The sequence below is a fragment of the Phocoena phocoena genome, chromosome 13 (assembly GCF_963924675.1).
Source record: "Phocoena phocoena chromosome 13, mPhoPho1.1, whole genome shotgun sequence".
NCBI lineage: Eukaryota > Metazoa > Chordata > Mammalia > Artiodactyla > Phocoenidae > Phocoena > Phocoena phocoena.
The window spans coordinates 31,986,322-32,007,028 of record NC_089231.1 but is presented as its reverse complement, the minus strand read 5'-3'; the positions used below and the strand labels follow the sequence as shown (position 1 = coordinate 32,007,028).

Genomic DNA, 20,707 nt, shown 5'->3' with positions numbered 1-20,707 from the left:
CTTATACAGGGTGGAGTGTATGTCCCCATTCTACGACTTTAAGCTTGACCATGTGACTTACTTAGGGCAATGGAATGCTAATGCATATGACATGAACCGGGGTATGGAATATTCATGTGCAGTGAGGCTTGTGCTCCTTTGATTCTTCCATAACCATGATAAGAATATTTCCTGAGACGCCCACTGCTTTCAGAAGCAAGATAAATACCAGTCTGAAGGGAAGACATTCCAAATAATCTACAGGTGTGTGAGGGACAAATAAGTGTTATTATTTTTACCAAATTTTTGGCAGTTTGTTATAAGCAATTTTACTCATCAGAAATATATTCACATTTGTGACCAACTAGAGGGGAGGGATAGGGAGAGTGGGAGGGAGACACAACAGGGAAGGGATATGGGGTTATAGGTATACGTATAGCTGATTCTCTTTGTTATACAGCAGTAACTAACACAACAATGTAAAGCAATTATATTCCAATACAAATGTTAAAAAAAATAAATATATGCACATGTACAGTTACACGTGTGCAGGAAAGGCAGGAATGAAAATATTTATGTCAGCATTGTTCATACTGTCCCTAAACTAGAAACAACGCAGAGTTCATCAGTATGAACTACAAATGATACAGATAAACTCAAGTACATGTATACAGTGCATTAGTTTTGCTATGAAATGTAGAAAACTGTAGCACTCTACAGCATAGTTGAATTTTTGCAATATAATTTTGAGTAAAAGAAGCTAGATATAAAAGAACAGACATTGCATATTTCCATTTAAATAAAATTCAAAAATAAACATCCAAACTAAGCTATATTTATTGGAAAATGCTTTCTTAACCTTGCAAGAGATTATCTGCATATTTACTTTGTGATTAATTATTGTTTTGTATAATTTTCTCTATCTATGTTGTACTTTACTAAAAAACATATTAAAAAGGAAATGTTTTAAATTACTCAAATGTAAAAAAAAGGAGAAAATACCCAGTTCCGGTTCTCTATTTGTTCATATTTTTCTGGTAAAAATATTTGCATAAAGTTAAACTATGACTGAATTTTTTCAAATGATTTTCCCTTTCTTCCTCTAGTCTAGATCAATTTTATTTCACATAATGACAATTTCTAAATCGTCTTTGTATTGTATAAATCTTTACAATGTTGATGAATATGGGTTATGGAGATGGAAAACAGAATAATATCAAAATACCTTTTCTCATTGACCTGGCATGGTGCTTTGCTTCATTCTCCCTAGTTAAGATAAGCCATGTAATTTCCAAGAAATCCCTATTTAAATGCAATAAAACTACACGAGAGGTAAAATATTAAGCTATTATCAAGCACAAACACCTTACTCTGCAATTACTTTTGCACAGAATTAACTGTTGTGAGAAAAAGCAGAAAGCAGGGCTTGAGGGGATGATCAGCAGGGATGATAACATAATGGAAGGGGAGGGAAAACACTGCTAACAGCTATGGGTACAGAGACTGGGAGAGTACAGGGTGAGCAAGAGTTCCAGGAGGCATGAGGGCATCCAAGGTCCAGATAAGACCCCAGGTTTTAACCGTAGCCTGATGAAAAACAATGTATGCATAGGAAGAAACAGTTCATTCTTCCTCCTTCTCAAAACTGATAACAAAATGAAGTTATTCTGTGCTCCAAGTTTGCTGAGTATGACATTTTAACTGAACGTTATGTGTATACCAAAGATGAATTTGCCTTACAGAAACATGTTATTCAGAATACCAGGCTTTCCTTTTGTGAAGTCAGATAATCCCTAATATGTCAGCTCTCTAGGAATAAGGGCTGCAGGAATGAAACTTCCTCTACAGATGGAGGAAGAAATGGAGGTATTTTTAGAGCAATGGGCTAAAGTAGTGCTTCATAAACTTTTCTATACATACAAATCTCCTGGGGATCTTGTTAAAGTGCACAATCTGTGTCAGTAGGTCTCAGCCTGGGATTCTGATTCTGTATTTCTATTAGATACCAGGTCATGCCCATGCTACCGATCCAGAGCTGATAGCAGTACTGTCCAACAGAAATATATGAGCTGTATTTATTCTAAGGAATAGGATCACACAATTATGGAGACAGAAATTCCAAGATCCGCAGTTGGCAAACTGGAGATCCAGGATAGTTGATGTTGTAATTTACAGTCCAAGGGCAGGAGAAGACCAACATCCCAGATCAATCAGTCATGCAGGCAAAGTTTTCTCTTACCTAGCTTTTATATTCTACTCAGGTTATCAGTTGAGTGGATTAGGACTACCCACATTAAAAAGGGCAGTCTTCTTTACTCACTCTACTGATTCAAGTGTTAATCTCATCCAGAAACACCTTCACAGATATACCCAGAATAATATTCGACCAAATGTCTGGGCACCTCATAGCCCAATCAAGCTGTCACACAAAATTAAACATCACAATTCCCTATGAAGCTTTCCTGTATTTATTCACTGAGAAACTTTATGCCTTCTCCTATACTTCTATAACACTGCACATAGCTCTATTAAAGCATTTTAGCCATTCCATTCTAATTATTTTTCTTAGTCTCAGTTATTTGAAAGTATGGAGCATGCCTTATTCATCTTTGTATATGCATTTTCTAGCATTCTGACAGTCACGTACGTGGTCAATAAATTCAGTTTACCTTTTGCACTCTGTTTGATTCTTTCAGATGTGCTAGCTCATTTCAGTTACATAACATACTGCATATATATCAATATGGACAATTTTAAAATGAAAGCAATAAATAGGTATTAAACTTTACAAAACTCACAAACCTGTAGGAGGTGATTGAGAGAATAATCTAGGTCTTGTAAATCCCAAAAGCCATTCTTTTTTTTTTCCTTTGCGGTACGTGGGCCTCTCACTGCTGTGGGCTCTCCCGTTGTGGAGCACAGGCTCCGGACGCGCAGGCTCAGCGGCCATGGCTCACGGGCCCAGCTGCTCCGCGGCATGTGGGATCTTCCCGGTCCGGGGCACGAACCCGTGTCCTCTGCATCGGCAGGTGGACTCTCAACCACTGTGCCACCAGGGAAGCCCCAAAAGCCATTCTTATTTTGCTAACTGGTTGTTTTTTTTAAAGACTAATCAAATAAGTAAAGAGGTTTACCTTGAAGATTAGGTGCTGTTTCTTAATTGATTTGAGTGAATACGTAATTGCAAAATCTGGTCCAAATTTAAATTAGTACTCAGATATAAATAATAGACAGCTTAATCTTCCATGAAACAACATTTAGTGAAAGACAGGAAAAAGTAACATAGTGGACAATTGTTAAGTTCGTGACGACCTGTATTTATTAAGTCCTACTTTCCATGATTGAGGTAGAAGCAACGACTCACTTTCCCAGCCTCCTTTGCAACAGTTACAGGCATGTGACCTAGGCTATGCCAAGCATGTCAATCCAATCAAATCCTTGATTCAAATGTGAACATTATGAGGATGTCTGTGCCATGGTATTTGAATTTCTAGTTGGATGATAAAGCATGGCAAACACCACTCCCATGAATGGTGGCAGCAATAGAAGCTTCATTGCTTGATTAGCACAACCAGAGTATAACTTAGACCTGGCTCAGGATGCATATCCTCAGAATTCACTTCTCCATGTCCATGAGAATTTATGTGAGAAGGATTTTTCCCAGACCTAGCACTGATTCTACCCTCTTCTTCTTATAGGCTTTTACACCAGGGGTGATTTAGTTTTCTTTTCTCTCTTTCACAGCAACAGTTTAATTTATAGTCTAAGTGTCACCTTTGAACATCAGGTTTCCATTTACCTTTCCACCATTCACTGAGAACAGCCTGGTGTTTCAGAGCTAGGCATTAGAGCAGAAGACAAGGGCACACAGCTGCTGACTTATTTTTCCAGCACATAATTTATACTTCAGTTTTTCTCTCCCTTCTAGGCACCAAAAGTAGAAAATTATCTACTAAGTCTGGAGGCTGTGGTGATTGGCATCTGCACACACACACACACACACACACACACACACACACTTGTTTACATGTCATTGGCAGGTACTTACAGATGTGTATCTTTTTTCCTATCTTTTGTCCTCCCTTTCCTATTACATTCAATGTTATGGCTGAATTTTGGAAAAAAGGAATGTTTGAGAAGCCAAAACAAATGAACAAACAAACAAAACCTGGCCTGAAGTTATTAGCTGTCTAAAATTTCACTTTGATCCACATTTTTATGCCAGGCATACAGAGCTAGTGATGTTAATTTTATATCCCATATGTATCATCATGGATTTCATTTACTCATTCAAAAATATTCTGAGCACCTTCTACATACAGTTGACCCTTGAACAACATGGATTTGAACAGCGAAGGTCTACTTACATGCAGATTTCTTTCAATGAATCCATACTACAGCATTATACCATCTGAGGTTGGTTGAATCCATGTATACAGAACTGAGGATACATACGGGAGGACCAACTCTAAAGTTATACAGGGATTTTTGATTGCATGGAAGTGTGGTCAGCACAAGCGTCAACCGTATTTTGTTCTGGGGAACAATGTGAACAAAACAGACATACCCATTGCCCTCACATATTTTAAACCTGAAGGTAGAGAACCTAAAATAATAAAAGGTGATAAATACTGAAGTACAGTTTTTTTAAGTCAAGATGTTCCCACTAAACTCTTGTAAAATAACCAGTGATTTCAAGAGACATTCAACTAATGAGGATGAGAAGACCCTATCAACATTTCTGATTTTAAAAGGCCTGAAGCTTATTGATATAGAATTCCTTTTCACACTTCCCTCTACTGTGGGAATAGAGAAGGATGTGGGGAGAGGGAAAGTAATAAATTTCTGTACATGTGTGCATTTCCTATCCTCTCATAACTGAAGGAAGTATTGGGATATTCATGGGGCAGAACAGGATGTTTCCACTGAAGATGGAGCCAAGCAGTGCAAATTAAGGAGAAGTTTCAAAACCAGAGATAGCCCAGATAATTATAAAGTAAGTTAAGAGTAGAAATTGAATGAAAAACAGTACTTTGCAAATGGGTACATTGAAGATTTTACCAGGAGACTTAAGGGTTTTAATTTCTTTTCCTTCAAACTTCAGAGAAGTTAAGATTTTCAAAAGATACATAAGAGTCTGTCCTTGCATTTAGGTCTTTAATCCATTTTGAGTTTATTTTTGTGTATGGTATTAGGGAGTGTTCTAATTTCATTCTTTTACATGTAACTGTCCAGTTTTCCCAGCACCACTTATTAAAGAAGCTGTCTTTTCTCCATTGTATATTTTTGCTTCCTTTGCCATAGTCCAGACACTATAAAGCTCTTAGAGGAAAGCATAGGCAGAACACTCTTTGACATAAATCACAGCAAGATCTTTTTTTAACCCACCTCCTAGAATAAGGAAAATAAAAATATAAACAAATGGGACCTAATTAAACTTAAAAGATTTTGCACAAAAAAGGAAACCATAAACATGACAAAAAACAACTCTTGGAATGGGAGAAAATATTTGCAAATGAAACAATGACAAAGAATTAATCTGTAAAATATATAAACAGCTCAGTATTAAAAATCAATACAAAAAACAAACAAACAAAAACAGCCCAATCAAAAATGGGCAGAAGGCTTAAATAGATATTTCTCCAAAGAAGACATACAAATGGCCAACAAACACACGAAAAGATGCTCAACATCACTAATTATTAGAGAAATGAAAATCAAAATTACAATGAGGTAACACCTCACACTGGTCAAAAAGATCATTATCAAAAAAATCTACAAACAATGCTGGAGAGGGTGTGGAGAAAAGGGAACCTTCATGCACTGTTGGTAGCAATGTAAATTGATACAGGCACTATGGAAAACAGTATAAATGTTCCTTAAAAAACTAAAAATAAAGCTACCATATGACCCAGCAGTCCCACTACTGAGCATAAACCCAGAGAAACCATAAGTCAACATGACACATTTCCCTCAATGTTCATAGCTGCACTATTTACAATAGCTAGACCATGGAAGCAACTTAAGTGTCCATTGACATGAAGTGATAAAGCAGCTGTGGTATATATGTACAACAGAATGTTACTCAGCCATAAATATGAATGAAATTGGGTCATTTGTAGAGATGTGGATGGACCTAGAGACTGTCATACAGAGTGAAGTAAGTCAGACAGAGAAAAACAAATATCCTACATTAACACATATATGTGGAATCTGGAAAAATAGTATCGATGATCTTATTTGCAAAGCAGAAATAGAGACACAGATGTAGAGAACAAATGTATGGATACCAAGAAGTGGAAGGGGAAGTGGGAGGAATTGGGAGATTGGGATTGACATATATACACTATGGATACTATGTATAAAATAGATAACTAATGAAAACGTACTGTATAGCACAGGGAACTCTACTTAATGCACTGTGGTTACCTAAATGGGAAGGAAATTCAAAAAATAGGGGATATATGTATATGTATAGCAGATTTGTTTTGCTGTACAGTCAAAACTAACTCAACATTGTAAAGCAGTATACTCCAATAAAAATTAATTTAAAAAAAGATTCAAAAGACAATATATACAGAAAAAAAGGTGATAAAAAAAGTCTGTAATGCTGATGAATGGCCAAACCATCAGAATTCCCTGACTTCTTATTCTCTTTTAGGAGAATTGTATTGAGAATCAAAATATAAAACTAACATTTGTAAAGAGACTAAAATCCCAAGATATGTGATTAGATATTAAAGGAGTATGTAGCTACTGCAATGGAGTGTAAATCTGGTTTTTTAGAGTAATGACATTTTAGACTTCTACAAAATAAATGAATGGAATTTTGAACCATCACTGAGTAGGGAAATGGGCATCAGATAGGTGTTTAATTTACAATCTCTGTTGATAAAATGGAGAAGTATAAACTAGAATCAAAGATGATTAGAAAGAAGAGTAAATATTTGAATTACTTTATCCACAATAATAAAAGTCAGAATGTTTCAGTATGTAGGAAGTTTTCTAGTAGTTTTCTATATATCCTGTCATTTGCCACAATATGTTTTCCATTTCTATTAATGATTTTCAAGAAGGTACAGAATAATATATGTTCATAAGGGAAGATTGTTAAAGACGTTGAAAAATTTATATGATATTATTGGTGTGCTAAAGATTCTTCACAGGTTTGAAAAATGGATGGTTTATAATAGGACAACACACATTGAAGATTGATGTGAATTTCTGAGAGTGCTTTTTTTCCCCACTCCTTAAAACTTATGGACAGGAATAAGAGATTTGAACTCAAAATATTAGTTATAATAAAATATCTGAACATTTTTCTAATGATAAAAATCCCAATATGAGTCAACAAATTAAGGTATATCCAAAAGCCAGTTAAAGTCTATTGGGCTCTAGCAGGTAGAGATTGGGAAGGTAAGAATATCTACATTTAATTAGAACAAGGAGTTAAGAACCCACCATATTCTTTTTTGTTGTTGTTTTAACATCTTTATTGGAGTATAATTGCTTTACAATGATGTGTTAGTTTCTGCTTTATAACAAAGTGAATCAGTTATATATATATATATATATATATATATATATATATATATATATATATATATATATCCCCATATCTCTTCCCTCTTGCATCTCCCTCCCTCCCACCCTCCCTATTCCACCCCTCTAGGTGGTCACAAAGGACCAAGCTGATATCCCTGTGCTACGTGGCTGCTTCCAACTAGCTATTTTATGTTTGGTAGTGTATATATGTCCATGCCACTCTCTCACTTTGTCCCTGATTACCCTTCCCCCTCCCTGTATCCTCAAGTCCATTCTCTAGTAGGTCTGCATCTTTATTCCCACCTTGCCCCTAGGTTCTTCATGACCAGTATTTTATTTTATTTTTAGATTCCATATATATGTGTTAGCATATGGTAGTTATTTTTCTCTTTCTGACTTATTTCATTCTGTATGACAGACTCAACGTCCACCATATTCTTTATCAGTCAAGCTGAAAGTGAAATATTTCATTTATTGCTGTGGGATACTACTCTGAGATATTGATAGACTGTAATGTATACAGGGAGGGACATGAGATATATATGGATTTGAAGCCTTGCTATAGAAGAGATAATTAAGGAATGGAGGATTTTGAACCCGGAGAAGAGAAGGGTCAGGCAGTGAATGTCTAATTATCATATGTTAATTTTTAGTGCTTCCATGTAAGCAAGAATTAAAAATTTTTATTTTTTTAACATTTTTATTGGAGTATAATTGCCTCACAATAGTGTGTTAGTTTCTGCTCTATAACAAAGTGAATCAGTTATACATATACATATGTCCCCAAATTTCTTCCCTCTTGCATCTCCCTCTGTCCCACCCTCCCTATCCCACCCCTCTAGGTGGTCACAAAGGACCAAGCTGATCTCCCTGGGCTATGCGGCTCCTTCCAACTAGCTATCTATTTTATGGTTGGGAGTATATATATATATATGTATGTCCATACCACTCCCACTTTGTCCCAGCTTACCCTTCCCCCATCCCCGTATGCTCAAGTCCATTTTCTAGTAGGTCTGCATCTTTATTCCCATCTTGTCCCTAGGTTCTTCATGACCTTTTTTTTTTTCTTTTAGATTCCATATATATATGTGTTGGCATAAGGTACTTGATTTTCTCTTTCTGACTTACTTCATGATAGTCACTAAGTCCATCCACCTCACTACAAATAACTCAGTTTCATTCCTTTTTATGGCTGAGGAATATTCAATTGTATATATTTGCCACATCTTCTTTATCCATTCATCTGTTGATGGACACTTAGGTTGCTGCCATATCCTGGCTATTGTAAATAGAGCTGCAATGAACATTGTGGTACATGACTCTTTTTGAATTATGGTTTTCTCAGGGAATATGTCCAGTAGTCGGATTGCTGGGACATATGGTAGTTCTATTTTTAGGTTTTTAAGGAACTTTTATACTGTTCTCCGTAGTGGTTCTATCAATTTATATTCCCACCAACTGTGCAAGAGGGTTCCCTTTATTCCATACCCTCTCCAGCATTTATTGTTTGTAGATTTTTTGATGAAGGCCATTCTGACTGGTGTAAAATGATATCTCATTGTAGTTTTGATTTACATTTCTCTAATGATTAATGGTGTTTAGCATTCTTTCATGTGTTTGTTGCCAATCTGTATATCTTCTTTGGAGAAATGTCTATTTAGGTCTTCTGCCCATTTTTTGGATTGGGTTGTTTTTGTATTTTTTTTTTTTTTTTTTGCTATTGAGTTGCATGAGCTGCGGGTAAATTATGGAGATTAATCCTTTGTCAGTTGCTTCATTTGTAAATATTTTCTCCCATTCTGAGGGTTCTCTTTTCATCTTGTTTATGGTTTCCTTTGCTGTGCAAAAGCTTTTAAGTTTCATTAGGTCCCGTTTGTTTATTTGTTTTTTATTTTTTTAAAAGGGCTTCAAATGCTTGACTTTTATTTATTTAGTTAGTTAGTTATTTAGTCAGTTAGTTAGCTAGTTAGTTAGTTATTTTTGGCTGTGTTGGGTCTTCATTTCTGTGCAAGGGCTTTCTCTAGTTGTGGAAAGTGGGAGTCACTCTTCATCATGATGTGTGGGTCTCTCACTGTTGCGGTCTCCCTTGTTGTGGAGCACAGGCTCCAGATATGCAGGCTCAGTAGTTGTGGCTCACGGGACTAGTCACTCCGTGGCATGCAGGATCCTCCCAGACCAGGGCTCAAACCAGTGTCCCCTGCATTAGCAGGTAGATTCTCAACCACTGTGTCACCAGGGAAGCCTTATTTTTGTTTTTATATCCATTTCTCTAGGAGGTGGGTGAAAAGAATCTTGCTGTGATTTATGTCATAGAGTATTCTGCCTATGTTTTCCTCTAAGATTTTGATGGTGTCTGGCCTTACATTTAGGTCTTTAATCCATTTTGAGTTGTGTATGCTGTTAGGAAGTGTTCTAATTCCTTTCTTTATATGTAGCTGTCCAGTTCTTCCAGCACCACTTATTGAAGAGGCTGTCTTTTCTCCATTGTATATCTTTGCCTCCTTTATCAAAGATAAGATGACCATACGTGCATGGGTTTATCTCTGGGCTTTCTATCCTGTTCCATTGATATATATTTCTTTTTCTGTGCCAGTACCATACTGTTTTGATTGCTGTAGCTTTGTAGTAGTCTGAAGACAGGGAGACTGATTCCCCCAACACCAATTTTCTTTCTCAAGATTGCTTTGGCTATTCGGCGTCTTTTGTGTTTCAATACAAATTGTGAAATATTTTATTCTAGTTCTGTGAAAAATGCCAGTGGTAGTTTGATATGGATTGCATTGAATCTGTATACTGCTTTGGATGGTACAGTCATTTTCAAAATGTTGATTCTTCCTATCCAAGAACGTGGTATATCTCTCCATCTATTTGTATCATCTTTAATTTCTTTCATCAGTGTCTTATAATTTTCTGCATACAGGTCTTTTGGCTCCTTAGGTAGGTTTATTCCTACATATTATATTATTTTTGTTGCAGTGGTAAATAGGAGTGTTTTCTTAATTTTACTTTCAGATTTTTCATCATTAGTGTATAGGAATGCAAGAGATTTCTGTGCATTAATTTTGTATCCTGCTACTTTAGCAAATTCATTGATTAGCTCTAGTAGTTTTCTGGTAGCATCTTTAAGATTCTCTATTTATAATATCATGTCATCTGCAAACAGTGACATCCTTACTTCTTCTTTTCTGATTTGGAATCCTTTTATTTCTTTTTCTTCTCTGATTGCTATGGCTGAAACTTCCAAAACTATGTTGAATAATAGTGGTGAGAGTGGGCAACCTTGTCTTGATCCTGATCTTGTGGAAATAGTTTCAGTTTTTCACCACTGAGGATGATGTTGGCTGTGGGTTTGTCATATATGGCATTTACTATGTTGAGGAAATTTCTCTCTATGCCAACTTTCTAGAAGGTTTTTATCATAAATGGGTGTTGAAGTTTGTCGAAAATTTTCTCTGCATCTATTGAGATGATCATATGTGTTTTCTCCTACAATTTGTTAATAAGGTGTATCACATTGACTGATTTGCATATATTGAAGAATCCTTGCATTCCTGGGATAAACCCCACTTGATCATAGTATATGATCCTTTTAATGTGCTGTTGGATTCTGTTTGCTAGTATTTGGTTGAGAATATTTGCATCTTTGTTCATCAGTGATATTGGCCTGTAGTTTTCTTTCTTTGTGACATCTTTGTCTGGTTTTGGTATCAGAGTGATGATTGCCTTGTCTAATGAGTTTGGGAGTGTTCCTCTCTCTGCTATAGTTTGGAAGAGTTTGAAAAGGATAGGTGTTAGCTCTTCTCTAAATATTTGAGAGATTTCGCCCATGAAGCCATCTGGTCTTGGGCTTTTATTGGTTGGAACATTTTTAATCACAGTTTCAATTTCAGTGCTTGTGATTTGCCTGTTCATATTTTCTATTTCTTCCTGGTTCAGTCTCAGAAGGTTGTGAATTTCTAAGAATTTGTCCATTTCTTCCACATTGTCCATTTTGTTGCCATAGAGTTGCTTGCAGTAATCTCATGATCCTTTGTATTTCTGCAGTGTCAGTTGTTACTTCTCCTTTTTCATTTCTAATTCTGTTGATTTGAGTCTTTTCCCTTTCTTTCTTGATAAGTCTGGCTACTAGTGCATCAGTTTTGTTTATCTTCTCAAAGAACAAGCTTTTAGTTTAATTGATCTTGGCTATTGTTTCCCTCATTTCTTTTTCATTTGTTTCTGATATGATCTTTATGATTTCTTTCCTTTTTCTAACTTTGGGGGTTTTATTGTTCTTCTTTCTGTAATTGCTTTAGGTGTAAATTTAGGTTGTTTATTTGATATGATTCTTGTTTCTTACGGTAGGATTGTATTGCTATAAACTTCCATTTTAGAACTGCTTTTGCTGCATCCCATAGGTTTTGTGTCATCATGTTTTCATTGTCATTTGTTTCTAGGTATTTTTTGTTTTCATTTTTGATTCCTTCAGTGATCTCTTTTTTATTAAGTAGTGTATTGTTTAGCCTCCATGTGTTTGTAATTCTTATAGATATTTTTCCTGTAACTGATATCTAGTCTCATAGCGTTGTGGTTGGAAAAGATACTTGATGTGATTTCAATTTTCTTAAATTTACCAAGGCTTGATTTTTGACCCAAGATATGATCTATCCTGGAGAGTGTTCCATCAGCACTTGAGAATAATGTGTATTCTGTGTTTTTGTATGGAATGTCCTATAAATATCAATTAAGTCCATCTTGTGTAATATATCATTTAAAGCTTGTGTTCCTTATTTATCTTCATTTTGGATGATCTGTCCATTGGTGAATCTCGGATGCTAAAGTCCCCTCTTATGATTGTCTTACTGTTGATTTCCCCTTTTATGGCTGTTAGTATTTGTCTTATGTATTGAAGTGCTGCAATATTGGGTGCATAAATATTTACAATTGATATAGCTTTTCTTGGATTGACCCTTGATCATTAAGTTGTGTCCTTCTTTGTCTCTTATAATAGTCTTTGTTTCAAAGTCCGTTTTGTCTGATATGAGAATTACTACTCCAGCTTTCTTTTGCCTTTCATTTTCATGAAATACCTTTTTTCATCCCCTCACTTTCAGTCTGTGTGTGTCCCTAGGTCTGAAGTGGGTATCTTGTAGACAGCATATATATGGGTCTTGTTTTTATATCCATTCAGCCAATCTATGTCTTTTGGTTGGAGCATTTAACCATTTACATTTAAGGTAATTATTGATATGTATGTTCCTATTTCCATTTTCTTAATTGTTTTGTGTTCTTTATTGTAGATCTTTTCCTGCTCTTGTGTTTCCTGTCTAGAGAAGTTGCTTTAGCATTTGTTTTAAAGCTGGTTTGGTGGTGCTCTTAACTTTTGCTTGTCGGTAAAGATTTTAATTTCTCCATCAAATCTGAATGAGATCCTTGCTGGGTAGAGGAATCTTGGTTGTAGGTTTTTCTCCTTCATCACTTTCAATATGTCCTGCCACTCCCTTCTGGCTTGCAGAGTTTCTGCTGAAAGATCAGCTGTTAACTATATGGAGTTTCCCTTGTGTGTTATTTGTTGTTTTTCCCTTGCTGCTTTTAATATTTGTTCTTTGTATTTAATTTTTGTTAGTTTGATTAATATGTGTCTTGGTGTGTTTTTCCTTGGATTTATCCTATATGGGACTCTCTGTGCTTCCTGCACTTGATTAACTATTTCCTTTCCCATATTAGGGAATTTTTCAACTGAAATCTATTCAAATATTTTCTCAATCCCTTTCTTTTCCTCTTCTTCTTCTGGGACCCCTATAATTCGAATGTTGGTGCATTTAATGTTGTCCCAGAGGTCTCTGAGGCTGTCCTCAGTTCTTTTCATTCTTTTTTCTTTATTCTGCTCTGCAGTAGTTATTTCCACTATTTTACCTTCCTGGTCACTTATCCGTTCTTCTGCCTCAGTTATTCTGCTATTGATCATTTCTAGAGAATGTCTAATTTCATTTTTTGTGTTGTTCATCACTGTTTGTTTGCTCTTTAGTTATTCTAGGTCCTTGTTAAACGTTTCTTGTATTTTCTCCATTCTATTTGCAAGATTTTGGATCATCTTTACTATCATTGCTCTGAATTCTTTTTCAGGTAGACTGCCTATTTCCTCTTCATTTGTTAGGTCTGGTGGGTTTTACCTTGCTCCTTTATCTGCTGTGTGTTTCTCTGTCTTCTCATTTTGCTTAAATTACTGTGTTTGGGGTCTCCATTTTGCAGGCTGCAGGTTCATATTTTCTGTTGTTTTTGGTGTCTGTCCCCAGTGGCTAAGTTTGTTTCAGTTGGTTGTGTAGGTTTCCTTGTGGAGGGGGCTAGTGTCTGTGTTCTGGTGGATGAGGCTGGATGTTGTACTTCTGGTAGGCAGGTCCACGTCTGGAAGTGATTTTTGGGGGTGTTTGTGGACTTATTATGATTTTAAGTAGCCTCTCTGCTAATGGTTGGGGTTGTATTCCAGGCTTGCCAGTTTTTTGGCATAAAGTGTCCAGCACTATAGCTTGCTGGTTGATGAGTGGAGTTGGGTCTTGGCATTGAGATGGAGATCTCTGGGAGATTTCTGCCATTTGATATTATGTGGAGCTGGGCAGTCTCTTGTGGACCAGTGTCCTGAACTTTGATCTCCCACCTTAGTGGCAAGTCTGGATGTCTGGATGGAATAAAGAGCCTGTCCTCCATATGACTCAGAATAAAAGGGAGAAATGAAAGAAAGAAGAGAAAATAAATTAAAATAAAATTATTAAAATAAAAAATTATTGTTAAGAAAAAAAATTTCAGTTATAATAATAAAAAAAAAAGGACAGAGAGAACCCTCAGACCAATGGTAAAAGCTAAGCTATACAGACAAAATCACATATAGAAGCATATACATACATACTCACAAAAAGAGAAAAAGGAGAATATATATATTGTTTCTCCCAAAGTCCACCTACTCAATTTTGGATAATTCGTTGTGTATTCAGGTATTCCACAGATGCAGGGTACATCAAGTTGATTGTGGAGATTTAATCCACTGCTCCTGAGGTTGATGGGAGAAATTTCCCTTTCTCTTCTTTGTTCGCACAGCTCTTGGGGTTCAGCTTTGGATTTGGACCCCCCTCTGCGTTTAGGTGGCCTGAGGGTGTCTGTTCTTCACTCAGACAGGACAGCATTAATGGAGAAGCTGATTCTGGGGCTCTGGATCACTTAGGCAGGGGGGAGGGTGTAGTACAGATGCAGGGCTAGTCTGCAGAGGTCGCTGTGACATTGCACCAGCATGAAGTGTGTCGTGTGTTCTCCCGGGGAAGTTGTCCCAGGATCACGGGACCCTGGCAGTGGCGGGCTGCACAGACTCCCAGGAGGGGAGGTGTTAAGAGTGACCTGTGCTTGTACACAGGCTTCTTGGTGGCTGCAGCTGCATCCTTAGCATCTCATGCCCATCTCTGTGATTTGCACTAATAGCTGTGGCTCGCACCCATCCCTGGAGCTCCTTTATGTGGCACTCTTAATCCTTTCTCCTCGTGTACCAGAAAACAAATAGGCAAGAAAGATTCTCTTGTCTCCTCGGTAGCTCCATACTTTTTCCTGGACTCCCACCCAGCTAGCTGTGATGCACTATCCCCCTTCAGGCTGTGTTCATGAAGCCAACCCCAGTCATCTACCTGGGATCCGAGCTCTGAAGCCCGAGCCTCAGCTCCCAACCCTGACCCGTCCCAGCAGGTGAGCAGATACTAGTGAGTGCTGGTCTGGTTACTCGGGCTGGTGAGTGCTGGTCTGCACAGATTCTCTGTGCGGGAATCTCTCCTCTTTGCCCTCCACACCCCTGTTGCTGTGCTTTCCTCCATGGCTCCAAAGCTTCCCCCCTCTGCCACCCACAGTCTCTGCCCGTGAAGGGGCTTCCTAGTGTGTGGAACCCTTTCCTCCTTCACAGATCCCTCCCACTGGTGCAGGTCCCATCCCTATTATTTTTTCTCTCTTTTTTTTTTTTATTTTGCCCTACCCATGTGTGTGGAGAGTTTCTTTCCTTTTTGGAGGTCTGGCGTCTTCTGCCAGCATTCATTAGGTGTTCTGTAGGGGTTGTACCACATGTAGATGTATTTCTGATGTATTTGTGGGGAGGAAGGTGATCTCCCTGTCTTACTCTTCCACCATCTAAGAATTACACATTTTTAGTGTGGCTGTAAGGGAGTGCTAGGAAGACAAATAACTAAATTGTTTGATTAAAGGAGAAGAAAAAATATTTTAGCTCAAATATAAGAAGAAAAATAGTACAGGCAAGAAAAGGGCACTGCCAAAAGATAGGATGGATTTTCTTGAAAGAAAATAGGTGCAGGGAAATATAGGTCATAGTTAGAGGCAATCTTGTAAAGAGAGTTCAAACATAAAACAGGCTGTTAGATTGGATATTTTAAAATATTTCTCACATCTTTTAAAGGAGAAATTACAGAGACAGAAGCGAGAAAGTTGATTGTAAGAAGATTTGAGGATAGAAATGGAGTAAGAAATAGTACTTATACCATAAAGTCATTTGGGATTTTATGTGGAGACTTAAAACTTTAATTTCACTTCTTTTAAACTTTATAATTTTGTTTTCTCTTTATATTACATCCTCACTGTACTTATTTTTTTTCAACTTTTATTAATTTTCCATTTATCATTTAACATAGGATTGAGGAATTTAAAATGTTCTGTTTTATGTCTGGTAAAATTAAGAGAATTAAGAAGCCACCCCCTCCCACTGCTGCTGCTGCTGCTGCTGCTGTGTGTGTGTGTGTGTGTGCATGTGTGTGTGAATGTGTGTGCAATAAGACTGAAATTTCAGAACTTCAGGAACAATTTAAAAGATATTATTCCATATCAAAGGTTAGTTTTTAAAATACCTAGATATTATTTTCACAATATCACTTTCTGCCTGATGGTGGGCCTTTTTAAGAGGCAGAAAGTAGAAGGAATTGGCTTCACCTTCCAGCTGAGCCCTTCCATGGACTTGTGCATCACAGAGCCAGTGTGGGAAGGAGTATTTTGAGCCATTTTATTTCTTTACTTGCAGTATAAATTATGATTCATTATATTGTTTCTGGTAGGCAGAACAATGCTCTCCTACCAATGCAAGATATATGTCTCTTAACCCCAGCATATAAATATACTATATTACATGGCACAGGGAAATTAAGGTTGCAGATGGATTTAACCTTCCTCGCTAATCACTTGACCTCGCTAATCACTTGACCTCAGAATAGAGAGAGTATCTCAGATTATCCAGGAAGGCCAAGGTAATCACAAAGGTCTTTAAAGTGGAAAAAGACTCCAAAGAGAGTCAAAGAAATAATGTGACTAAAGAAGCACGGCCAGAGAGATACTATGTTGCTCGGCATGAAGATAGAGGAGGAGAGCCACAAGCCAATGAATGTAGGCATCCTTAAGAAACTGGATAAAGCAAGGAAACAGATTCTTTCCGAAAGCCTCCAGAAAGGAATGCAGCCCTGCTGACACCTTGATCTTAACCCAGTGAGTTCTGGGTCAGGACTCTGACATCCAGCAATGTAAATTAGCATTGTTTTACATTTCATATACATTTTAAACCACTATATTTATGTAATTTGTTATGACACCAATAGAAAACTAGTACAACATCCAATCATAACTCTCTTTTCTTTTTTGGAGATATAAATGTACATACTTAAATACAAAAATGATATGATTTCACTTTGAGACAATTATATATATATATATATATATATTAATATCTTTACTGGAGTATAATTGCTTTACAATGGTGGGTTAGCTTATGCTGTATAACAAAGTGAATCAGCTATACATATACATATATTCCCATTTCTCTTCCCTCTTGTGTCTCCCTCCCATGCTCCCTATCCCACCCCTCTGGGTGGATAAAAAGCAGCGAGCTTATCTCCCTGTGCCATGCATCTGCTTCTCACTAGCTATCTATTTTACATTTGGTAGTGTATATATGTCCATGTCACTCTCTCACTTCGTCCCAGCTTACCATTTGCCCTCCCCATATCCTCAAGTCCATTCTCTACATCTGCGTCTTTATTCCTGTCCAGCCCCTAGGTTCTTCAAAACCATTTTTTTTTAATTCCATATATATGTGTTAACATATGGTATTTGTTTTTCTCTTTCTGAATTACTTCATTCTGTAGGACAGTCTCTAGGTCCATCCACCTCACTGCAAAAAACTCAATTTTGTTTCTTTATATTGCTGACTAATATTCCATTGTATATATGTGCCACATCTTCTTTATCCATTCATCTGTCAGTGGACACTTAGGTTGCTTCCATGTCCTGACTATTGTAAATAGTGATGCAATGAATATTGTGGTACATTAATATTTTTGAATTATTGTTTTCTCAGGGTATATGCTCAGTAATGGGATTGCTACTGGGTCCCACTACTGGACATATAGCATGTCATATGGTAGTTCTGTTTTTAGTTTTTTAAGGAACCTCCATACTGTTCTCCATAGTGGCTGCATTAATTTACGTTCCCACCAACAATAGGGTTCCGTTTTCTCCACACCCTCTCCAGCATTTATTGTTTGTAGATTTTTTAATGTTGGCCATTCTGACTGGTGTGAGGTGATACCTCATTGTAGTTTTGATTTGCATTTCTCTAATGATTAGTGATGTTGAGCATCTTTTCATGGGTTTGTTGGCAATCTGTATATCTTCTTTGGAGAAATGTCCATTTATGTTTTCTGCCTATTTTTGGATTGGTTGTTTATTCTTTTGATATTGAGCTGAATGAGCTGCTTGTAAATTTTGGAGATTAATCCTTTGTCAGTTGCTTCATTTGTAAATATTTCTTGCATTCTTAGGGTTGTCTTTTCATCTTGTTTATAGTTTCCTTTGCTGCAAAAGCTTTTATGTTTCATTAAGTCACATTTGTTTATTTTTATTTTTATTTCCATTTCTCTAGGAGGTGGGTCAAAAGGATCTTGCTGTGATTTATGTCATAGAGTGTTCTGCCTATGTTTTCCTCTAAGAGTTTTATAATGTCCGGCCTTACATTTAGGTCTTTAATCCATTTTGAGTTTATTTTTATATATGGTGTTATGGAGTGCTCTAATTTCATTCTTTTACATGTAGTTGTCCAGTTTTCCCAGCACCACTAATTGAAGAGGCTGTCTTTTCTCCATTGTATATTCTTACATTCTTTGTCATAGATTAATTGACCTGAGATGCATGGGTTTATTTCTGGACTTTCTATCCTGTTCCATTCATCTATATTTCTCTTTTGGTTCTAGTTCCATGAAAAATGACATTGGTAGTTTGATAGTGATTGCATTGAAACTGTATATTGCTTTGGGTAATATAGTCAGTTTCACAATGTTGATTCTTCCAATTCAAGGACATGGTATATCTCTCCAACTGTTTGTATCATCTTTAATTTATCTCTTTGGTTTCTTATAGTTTTCTGCATACAGGTCTTTTGTCTCCTTAGGTAAGTTTATTCCTAGGTTTTTTTTTTTTCTTTTTGTTTAAATGGTAAATGGGAGTGTTTCCTTAATTTATCTTTCAGATTTTTCATCATTAGTGTATAGAAATGCCAGAGATTTCTGTGCATTAATTTTGTATCCTGCTACTATACCAAATTCATTGATTAGCTCCAGTAGTTTTCTGATAGCATCTTTAGGATTCTCTGTGTATATTATCATTTCATCCACAAACAGTGACAATTTTACTTCTTTTCTAATTTAGATTACTTTTATTTATTTTTCATTTCTGATTGTTGTGGCTTAAACTTCCAAAACTATGTTAAATAATAGTGGTGTGATTGGGCAGTTTTGTCTTGCTCCTGATTTTAGTGGAAATGGTTTCAGTTTTTCAACATTGAGAATGATGTTGGCTGTGAGTTTGTCATATATGGCCTTTGTTATGTTGAGGTGAATTCTCTCTATGCCTCGAACTTTCTGGAGAGTTTTTATCAAAAATGGGTATTGATTCTGTCAAAATCTTTTTCTTCACCTATTGAGATGATCATATGGTTTTATCCTTCAATATGTTAGCATGGTGTATCACATTGATTGATTTCCATATATTGAAGAGACCTTGCATTCCTTGGATAAACCCCCACTTGATCATGGTGTATGATCCTTTTAATGTGCTGTTGGATTCTGTTTGCTAGGATTCTGTTGAGGATTTTTGCATCTATGTTTATCAGTGATCTTGGCCTGTAGTATTCTATTTTTGTGGCATCTTTGTCTGGTTTTGGTATCAGGGTGATGTTGTCCTCATAGAATGACTTTGGGAGTGTTCTTCCCTCTGCTATATTTTAGAAGAGTTTGAGAAGGGTAGGTGTTAGTTTTTCTCTAAATGTTTGATAGAATTGACCTGTGAAGGTATCTGGTCTTTGACATTTGTTCCTTGGAAGATTTTTAATCACAGATTCAATTTCAGTTCTTGTGGTTGGTCTGTTTATATTTTCTATTTCTTCCTGGCTCTGCTCAGAAGGTTTAGCTTTTTAAAGAATTTTTCCATTTCTTTCAGGTTTTCCATTTTATTGGCATATAGTTGTTTGTAGTAATCTCCCATTATTCTTTGCATTTCTGCAGTGTTAGTGTTACTTCTCCTTTTTCATTTCTAATTTTGTTGGTTTTACTCTTATCCGTTTTTCTCTTGATGAGTCTGGCTAATGGTTTATCAATTATGCTTATCTTCTCAAGAAACAGCTGTTAGTTTTATTGATCTTTGCTATTGTTTCTGTCCTTTCTTTTTCATTTATTTCTGATCTGATCTTTATGATTTCTTTCCTTCTGCTAATTTTTTTTTTTTTTTTGGTTGTTGTTCTTTCTCTAATTGCTTTAGGTGTAAGGTTAGGTTGTTTATTTGAGATGTTTCTTGTTTCTTGTGGTGGGATTGTATTATGATAAACTTCCCTCTTAGAACTGCTTTTGCTGCATCCCATAGGTTTTTTTTTGTTTTCATTGTCATCTGTTTCTAGGTATTTTTTGATTTTCTCTTTGATTTCTTCAGTGATCTCTTGATTATTTAGTAGTGTATTGTTTACCCTCTATGTGTTTTTATTTTTTACAGATTTTTTCCTGTTATTGAGATCTAGTCTAATAGCATTGTGGTCAGAAAAGATACTTGCTATGATTTCAATTTTCTTAAATCTACCACGGCTTGATTTGTTACCCACGATATGATCTATCCTGGAGAATATTCCATGAGCACT

General features: G+C 36.4%; 1 protein-coding gene across 1 annotated transcript in view; it reads right to left on the bottom strand.

Annotated features, from left to right (window-relative positions):
* The window catches only part of RIT2 (Ras like without CAAX 2), a 599,180-nt gene that overhangs the window by 363,761 nt on the left and 214,712 nt on the right, over window positions 1-20,707 (bottom strand).